Source organism: Orcinus orca, chromosome 1 (assembly GCF_937001465.1).
Source record: "Orcinus orca chromosome 1, mOrcOrc1.1, whole genome shotgun sequence".
Lineage (NCBI taxonomy): Eukaryota > Metazoa > Chordata > Mammalia > Artiodactyla > Delphinidae > Orcinus > Orcinus orca.
Genome location: NC_064559.1, coordinates 13,775,667 through 13,783,357, shown reverse-complemented (window position 1 = coordinate 13,783,357; position 7,691 = coordinate 13,775,667).

Genomic DNA, 7,691 nt, shown 5'->3' with positions numbered 1-7,691 from the left:
AAGATATATAAAGGTAAATCTCACTTAACTATGTCATGGTTAAATTCCAGGGAAGATCTTAAAGTCAGCTGAAATGAAAAAGGAAGATTATCTACAAAGGTAGGACAATTAGAGTAACAGCTGACTTTTCACAAGCATCAGTAGAAGCCAGAAAGAGATGGGATCATATGTTCAAAAAATGGTGGTGGTGGGAGGGAACTCTAGTTAGAGTTGTAAATCCTGCTAAATTTTCATTCAATCGTAGCATAAACTAAAGACATTTCGGATACAGGGGCTGGTGGTAATTGAAGGGGATGTGTGTGGAAGGAAGTGATTTTCATAGTGTTAGAAATGATAGTGAGATTAAAGCCTTTATTGATGGAATTAAACCACACCCCAAATTGTTCTAGATCTCTGATAATATGCCTCTAGCTAAAATCTGTACCAAGAACATTGACAAGTGAAGGAAATTAGGCAATACTTTGTTATTAGATGGAACTTAACTCTAAACTCCAAGACATAATTCTAATCAGAAAATTCAACCACATGAGAGGCTCTTTTTATTGTATGATAACTAGTCCAAAATAATCTCAAACCAAAGCAGTCTAACCTGTTCAATTTATCTTACCTTCCCTTTAATGCCCACAGCTGGATCACTTATCATTCTTCCTTCCAGCCATTCTTCCATTCTTCCTTCTTTCCTCCTTCCTTCCCTCCTTCTTTCTTCCTTCCTTCCTTCCTTCCTTTCTTTCTTTCTTTCTTTCTTTTTCTTTCTTTCTTTCTTTCTTTCTTTCTTTCTTTCTTTCTTTCTTTCTTTCTTTCTTTCTTTCTTTCTTTCTTTCTTTCTTTCTTTCTTTCTTTCTTTCTTTCTTTCTTTCTTTCTTTTTCTCTTTGCAGCTGTACTAAATACAGGCAGATCCAGAGAGACAGATGTGAGAGGCAGTATACCTATGACATTGCCCAGTCCACTAGTTCACCTTGGCCACTAGCTCACCTTGGTTACTCACACAAGGTATAGGAGAGTGGAGCACCTTGCCCTTTATATTCTATAAAAGCTTAAGCAAATGTACATTAGGGAAAAGGGATAAAACTGTTTTTTTTGTTTTTGTTTTGAGTGACAAGGTAGACAGAACTGATTTGAGAAGTCTTCTTAGGCTTTAATTTAAACTATGACATAGATTTTACTGCCAGTCCTGTCGCCATGTCTAACAAAGAGAAAGTGCTCAATAAATACTTGTTGAATTAATTAATGAAAGAAAATGAATAGAAAAGACAAGCAGTTGAAGGCTAGATATTTATTTGGAGTGAAGGAAGAAATTCCCTATATCGTAGGAAGGTTTTGCAAAAAAAAATTCTGTGTTTCCTACTCTTGGGCACAAATCTTCCTGGTGAGATTTTTGCTATTTTTCCTTGACTGGACATTGGGTAAGACATCTAAAACTGTGTACTGTTGCTCAGAGAAAAACGATGAGTAAATATAAGGGATTGTTGCTATGCAGTGGTAGAGTACTCAGGAACCACAGGAGCTGCAGAGGCAAATAGATTAATTAAAGGCTTTAAGCCTCCTCATGAAGGCCTTGAACTTTGTATGAGTGTTGTAGCCAAAGTAGTTTCCAAAGGGTGGGGCTCAGTGACTCTTTCACCTCAATATTAAGGAGTATCAACTCCCACAGTTTACAGCTGCTACAGCAACTGGATGTATTTCAAGAGACAATGACTCATTTTAGAATCCCTGCAGGCAAAGAGACTCATGTTAATGAAAGCAATAGCTTAATGGAGTTTATCTGATTTTGAAATATCACCAAGTCCTTTGGTAGGCATAAGATGCAAGTATGAGAAAGAATAATGATAATAATTTAGCAAAATTTCAATTATTCACACTAATGTTGTAAATTTCCCCGAGGTAATTTGTGTTTGGCTTTGGTAGATATTCTGTGATGTTGTCTTCGTTTTGCAGCAACAGATTTATGTACACAATCATGTTGGGCTTACTCTATTATTGAAATGATTTTCACATTGCCTGAATACTCCAAGGAAAGGAACAGAGGCCCAAAAGACATTACCTGGCAATTAGAAATCAACATAGAATAATCATCTGCACATAGCCTTAAAATTTTCAAAGCACTTTAAAATTTATCTCACTTTATTTTTTTAGTAACGCTGATCAGACATGGATGTCAAACCGTGGTAGGGATGCTTTACCTTACATAATCCCGATTAGCCTTCTATCATTTCCTAAGCAAATAACTTTTCTAAGAAAAGACAATATGTTTGCTGGGCAAGCACAGCTTTAAGACAAAACCTCCTAGCTCTCTCCTTCCAGCTAGATCAACATTCCATTCTTGTTGTAGTTGATTGCATTAATGACCCCAATTCTTTATCCTTTTCCTACTCACACCCTTTGTTATGTGACTTTGCAACTCCTCTCATCAAGAGGTGGAGTCTGTTTTCCCACTCCGTGATTCTGAGTTTAGCTATGAGACTTGCTTTAGTAGTTTTGATGCAGGCAGAGAATTAAAACGTGCCTGCAAGCTTATGCTAATACTCTTGTTCTTCTAGTGTCATAAGAAAATGTCTAAACTAACCTACCATGGATGAAGTGTAAGGAGCAGAGTCTAGTCACTTCACCCTAGGAAGGGATGCCTGCATATAGGAATGCAGGAAGGAAGGCAGAAGAAAGAGGGAAGGAAAGAGGGATGGAAGGAAGGAAGGAAGGCAGGAAGGAAGGGAGAGAAGAACAAATATATTAGGAATGAAGAAAAGATATCAGGAAGAAAGAAAGGAAGAATTCTATTAGTGAGAGCTAAGTACTATTAATATTTTGAAAAACCTCCTTCCCAATATCTTTTACATGTATAGGTATGTTTGTATGTAGGATGTAAATCAGAAGTTCAGCAAAAAGCTTTGCTTATTGGTAAGTATGCCATAAGCATCTTTATTAACCAATAAATATAGAATGACATTATCATTTTTAATAGCTGCAAAATAGTCTAATGTAATTATGGCCATAATATATTCAACCAGTTCTTTATTTTGGTGGGTTGAAAAATGGCCATGCTTTCTACCTCTCCTTGTATCTGTGCTCCTTTACAATGTAGTTTTGCTGCTCCTGCCATGAAGTGGAGTCTATTTCTCCATCATTTGAATCTGGGATGTCCTTGTGACTTGCTTTGGCTGAAGGAGTAAAATACAAATGATATTATGCAAGATCTGGTCTTAGGCTTCAAGGGACCTTGCATGCTTCTATTTGTTCTCCTGGAATCCTGCTAAACTGCTATGTGAACAAGCCCAGCTGAAAGCTAATCATAGACATATGAGTGAGGCCAGGCAAAGAGAAGAGCCATCCAGCTAAACTCCGCCCAACTTGCCAACCCACAACTCATTAGCTGAAGAAATGGTTACGGTTGAAGTCACTAAGTTTTGGGGTGTCTTTTTTATAGCAAATTGATAACTGATGACCTTATTGATGAACGTGTAGATCGTTTCTCGTTTTTCTTTATTATAGGCAATACTTTGATGAAAAAAATATTTGCATAGATCTTTACATACTTGTCAGATTATTTCCTTAGTATAATTGCCTGGGAGTGAGATTGCAGGATCAGAGGGAATGCTCATTTTAGGTTATAACATATATAGCTAAATTGCTCCCTGGAAAGTAGTATTAATTTGTGTTTTAATCAATCATGTATAGCAGTATTCAACATGGTTGGGGTGGAGGCAGGGACTCTCTTAAATAGGGTGTTTCAGGAACTCTTCTAGAGAGATGACATTTGAGCAGAGACCTGGGGAGGGAGGCAATGAGCCATGGTTGGGGAACGAGTGGTCCAGGCTAGAAAAAAGCAATTACAAAGACACTAAGAGTGGGGGGTGTATGAGGTGTTGGCAAGTGTGGCTGCAACTGAGCAAAGGAAGCCCAGTAGTTAGACTGCAGATACACAGGGCCCAGTTCATGTAGCACCTCCTAGGCTTCAACAAGCATTTTGCATTTTATTCTGAGTTTGATGGGATGCCACTGGAAGATTCTGTGCGGGGATGTGGCATCATCACCACTAGCATCAGCAGCAGCAGTAACATCTTCCTCATCACTAATACTTAATAAGTGTTTGCTATATGCCAGATGTTGTTCTAAGCATTGTCCATATATTAATTCACTTAATCCTTTCAAAGCAAGAACTAGATACTATTGGTATCAACTCAATTTTACAAATAACATAACAAGCACTAAAAGATTAGATGAATTGCTCAAGTTGACAAAATGAGTTGGAGGCAGAACTAAGATTCAAACCCAGGTAGTCAGGCTCCAGATCCTGGAATTATGTGATTTGTGTTTTAAAATGATGCCCCTTGTAAGAATTGCCTATAGAAGGACCAGCATAGAAGGCCACTTCAGAAGCTATTACAGGATTTTAGAGGGGAGAGTTGTTGGACTTGGTAGCTGTCAAAGTGATGAGAAGTGGCACATAGATGGATTTGCTGGTAGATTCTTAACGATCCTATAATTATTTAAAAAATCACAGCTAATCTGATTGATAAAAATGATATCTCTTTGGCATTTTATTTGCATTTCTTTAATTAATAGTGAAGTTTAATATTTTTCTTTATTAAATTGGATATTTGTATTTCCATTGTTAATTGTATATACATATTCTTCATACATTTTTCTATTGGGGTCATCCTTGTATTTATTTCTGAGAACTCTTTGTATATTAGCTATATTAACTTAAATGCATGAATTCATTTATATAACATAATTTGCTAAAATAAAAATATAATATTCTTATGTATTTCCCAGTTTGTTGTCTTTGGTATTTCAACTTTGCTGATTTCTTTTTTGTACAACATTTCATCTTATTTTTATTTATTTATTTATTTATATTTATTTATTTTGCAGTACGCGGGCATCTCACTGTTGTGGCCTCTCCCGTTGCAGAGCACAGGCTCTGGACGTGCAGGCTCAGAGGCCATGGCTCACGGGCCTAGTTGCTCCGCAGCATGTGGGATCTTCCCGGACCGGGGCATGAACCCGTGTCCCCTGCATCGGCAGGTGGACTCTCAACCACTGTGCCACCAGGGAAGCCCCATCTTATTTTTAAGCAGCAAAAGTTCATTATATTTTATGGTTTCTGAATTTTCTGTTATACTTGGAACAGCTCTCTCCAGCACAAAATTATAAAAGTATTCACCCATATTTTCCTAGTGATTTTATGTTTGCATTTCTTTTTACTTAAATACTTGATTCATTTAAAATTTATATTGGAATCATGAGTGAGTTTGGATGCAGCTTACTTTATTTTATAAATTACTGACAGATTTTTCCAAATATATTATAAGAATATGCCATCTTTTTTGCAGTGATTTGAAATCCCATCTTTGATATACACTAAGTTTACATATATGTTGGTACTATTTTTATACTCCATTCCTGCCTGAAAATTAGACTGTTTTAGTGACAGTGATTTTATAGTTAATTTTAATATCTGTTAGGATAAGTACCCCTCCCCCCATTAATCCTTCTTTTCAGAATTTTCCTAGCTATTTCTGCTTGTTAATTCTTTCAGCTACATTTTAGAATTATTTTTCAAGTTAAAAACATTTTGTTGAGATTTTGATCGGGGTTGTAGAATTCCATAATTTTTTTGTAGATCAGTTTAGGGAGAACTGACATCTTTAAAGGTTAAACTGCAGCTGCAACTGAAAGATACTATTATTCTACTAATAGTACAGTATTATTGTTATTGTAGCTACTAATATGTTGCATTTGGGGGAATTTCCTTATTATCATCTTGTCTTCTCTTCACCCCAACCTTTTTACCCACCTCTCCCCCTCAACAGAAATTTAAAATAGGGACTTTTCAGTACTTTCTCTTGAACTTAAGCTTTCTTCTTTTATTTGCTCTGCTTTATCTGCTCCCCAGAGCTGGGGAATCATTATTAATAAACTCCAAATCTTAGTTCCCAGAAGGGGAATGTGTATAAAAAAGCAGGTTGGCCCTCAACATCTGTGACTTTCCAGCCTATTGTATGACTATGCTATGAGCCAGCCACTGGGCATTTTTTTCCAATCTGAGACTTATTTCACGTAGGCGCACTTATGTTTTACAGCACCGTTTCCAAGTTTATGGCTTTCTTGTTTGGGCCGCTTGTTCCAATCGCATCTAATATTTCATCAAATATGGTAAAGAAACCATGAGAATGAATTGATGCTCCTTATGAGCCGTCTGAAGCAGACACCGCCAGATTGCTGTAAAATGGTTTTCCTTTTTAGCCCTTCTGAATTGTAATATGTTTCTGAGGCCAAATTCTTCAGGGAAACATTATGACTATTTAAGGTCTCCAAACTTTATGCTTCAGTACAAAAGGCCTAAGGGTGAGGATTTTTAATGGATGAAGTGGAGAAATTTGCACTTCCTTAAGCAAACATATAGCATTTCCTACCATGTGTCAGAAATGAAAACAAAAAATACAAACTAATTTGTCATGAAATTTTCCCTTTTATAATTCCCTCTTTGGTGCTTTTTCAACCTAACAAGTCATATTTTCTCTTCTTTCGTGTCAGGTTTATAGCTTTGCTGGTCACAATTTCAATAACCATGATGGACGATCTTCTGTTCTATATATCATGTACCAGTATTCAGCTTAAAAGTATCTTTGTGTTCACAGCTTGCTTTCTGTCACCTCCCCAATCTCTCCTCCCCACTGCATATGCACACGGCGTTATATTATATGCGCAGAGAGCTTTGGGGAAAGCTCATATTTAGGAACATTAAGTAAGCAGAGGATAGCTGCTTATTTGGGCTGAGCCTGACCTCACTATGAAATGAGGCAAATTGTCATATTTATGACTCAGGGTAAGTCAATAATATATTGGCGTTCACATGTGGAAACACATTTATTCCCCAACATAGGGCCTCACTTTGTTTTTCTCCCAAGTAGTGGTTTTCACCTAAGTATGAGTCTTTTTGTTTTTGGCCCCTTTTCTTCCTCTTCCCCTTTTCTCTTCCTTCTTTTCCTCTTGCTTCTTCCTCCCTGTCTCCCTTCCTTCCTTCCTCCCTTCCTTTTTTCATGCTTTCTTCCCGTTCTCTTCTTCCTGAACCCCGAGTAAACTTGGTGGGATTTATAGCATTTATGTAAAGCATAAAAAAGCCTTCTCTTCAGATAACTAAAATTACTATTCCCTTTACCCTCTTATTTCCACCCTCTGTTTGCTAGATCCCGGCTTACACACACACACACACACACACACACGCACACACACACATACACACACAAAGAGTCGTACACTGAAAAAAAATTATATGGCTGGATAAATGCTATTCACAACTCTTGCCTGGAAATCTGATCCTTGGGTCTTTTGGAATCTGAGTCAGTATCATTTGTTTTTCTTGCTATACTGCATCTCTGTAAATTACAGCAGGAGAAGGGAAGGTTGTGTGGTTTCTGATTTACTGTAGAGAATATTGAGAAGGAAAAAAAAATATCAGAGTAGTCACTGATAATCAAAAAACATAGAAAAACCTCATTGTGAAAGTCTTTATTATTTCTAAATTTGGTCAGCTGTACCTTCCTTGTCCCCCAACTACAAGGCCCCCATTATCCTTAAATCTATTTTTATAACAACTCCATTTTGCAAGTGAGATTTAGGTTGGGAAGGCATATAGAAAATCCCTACATTCCTTCCGCTCTCTCCAATGTGTTCTGGAAATTAGGTTTCT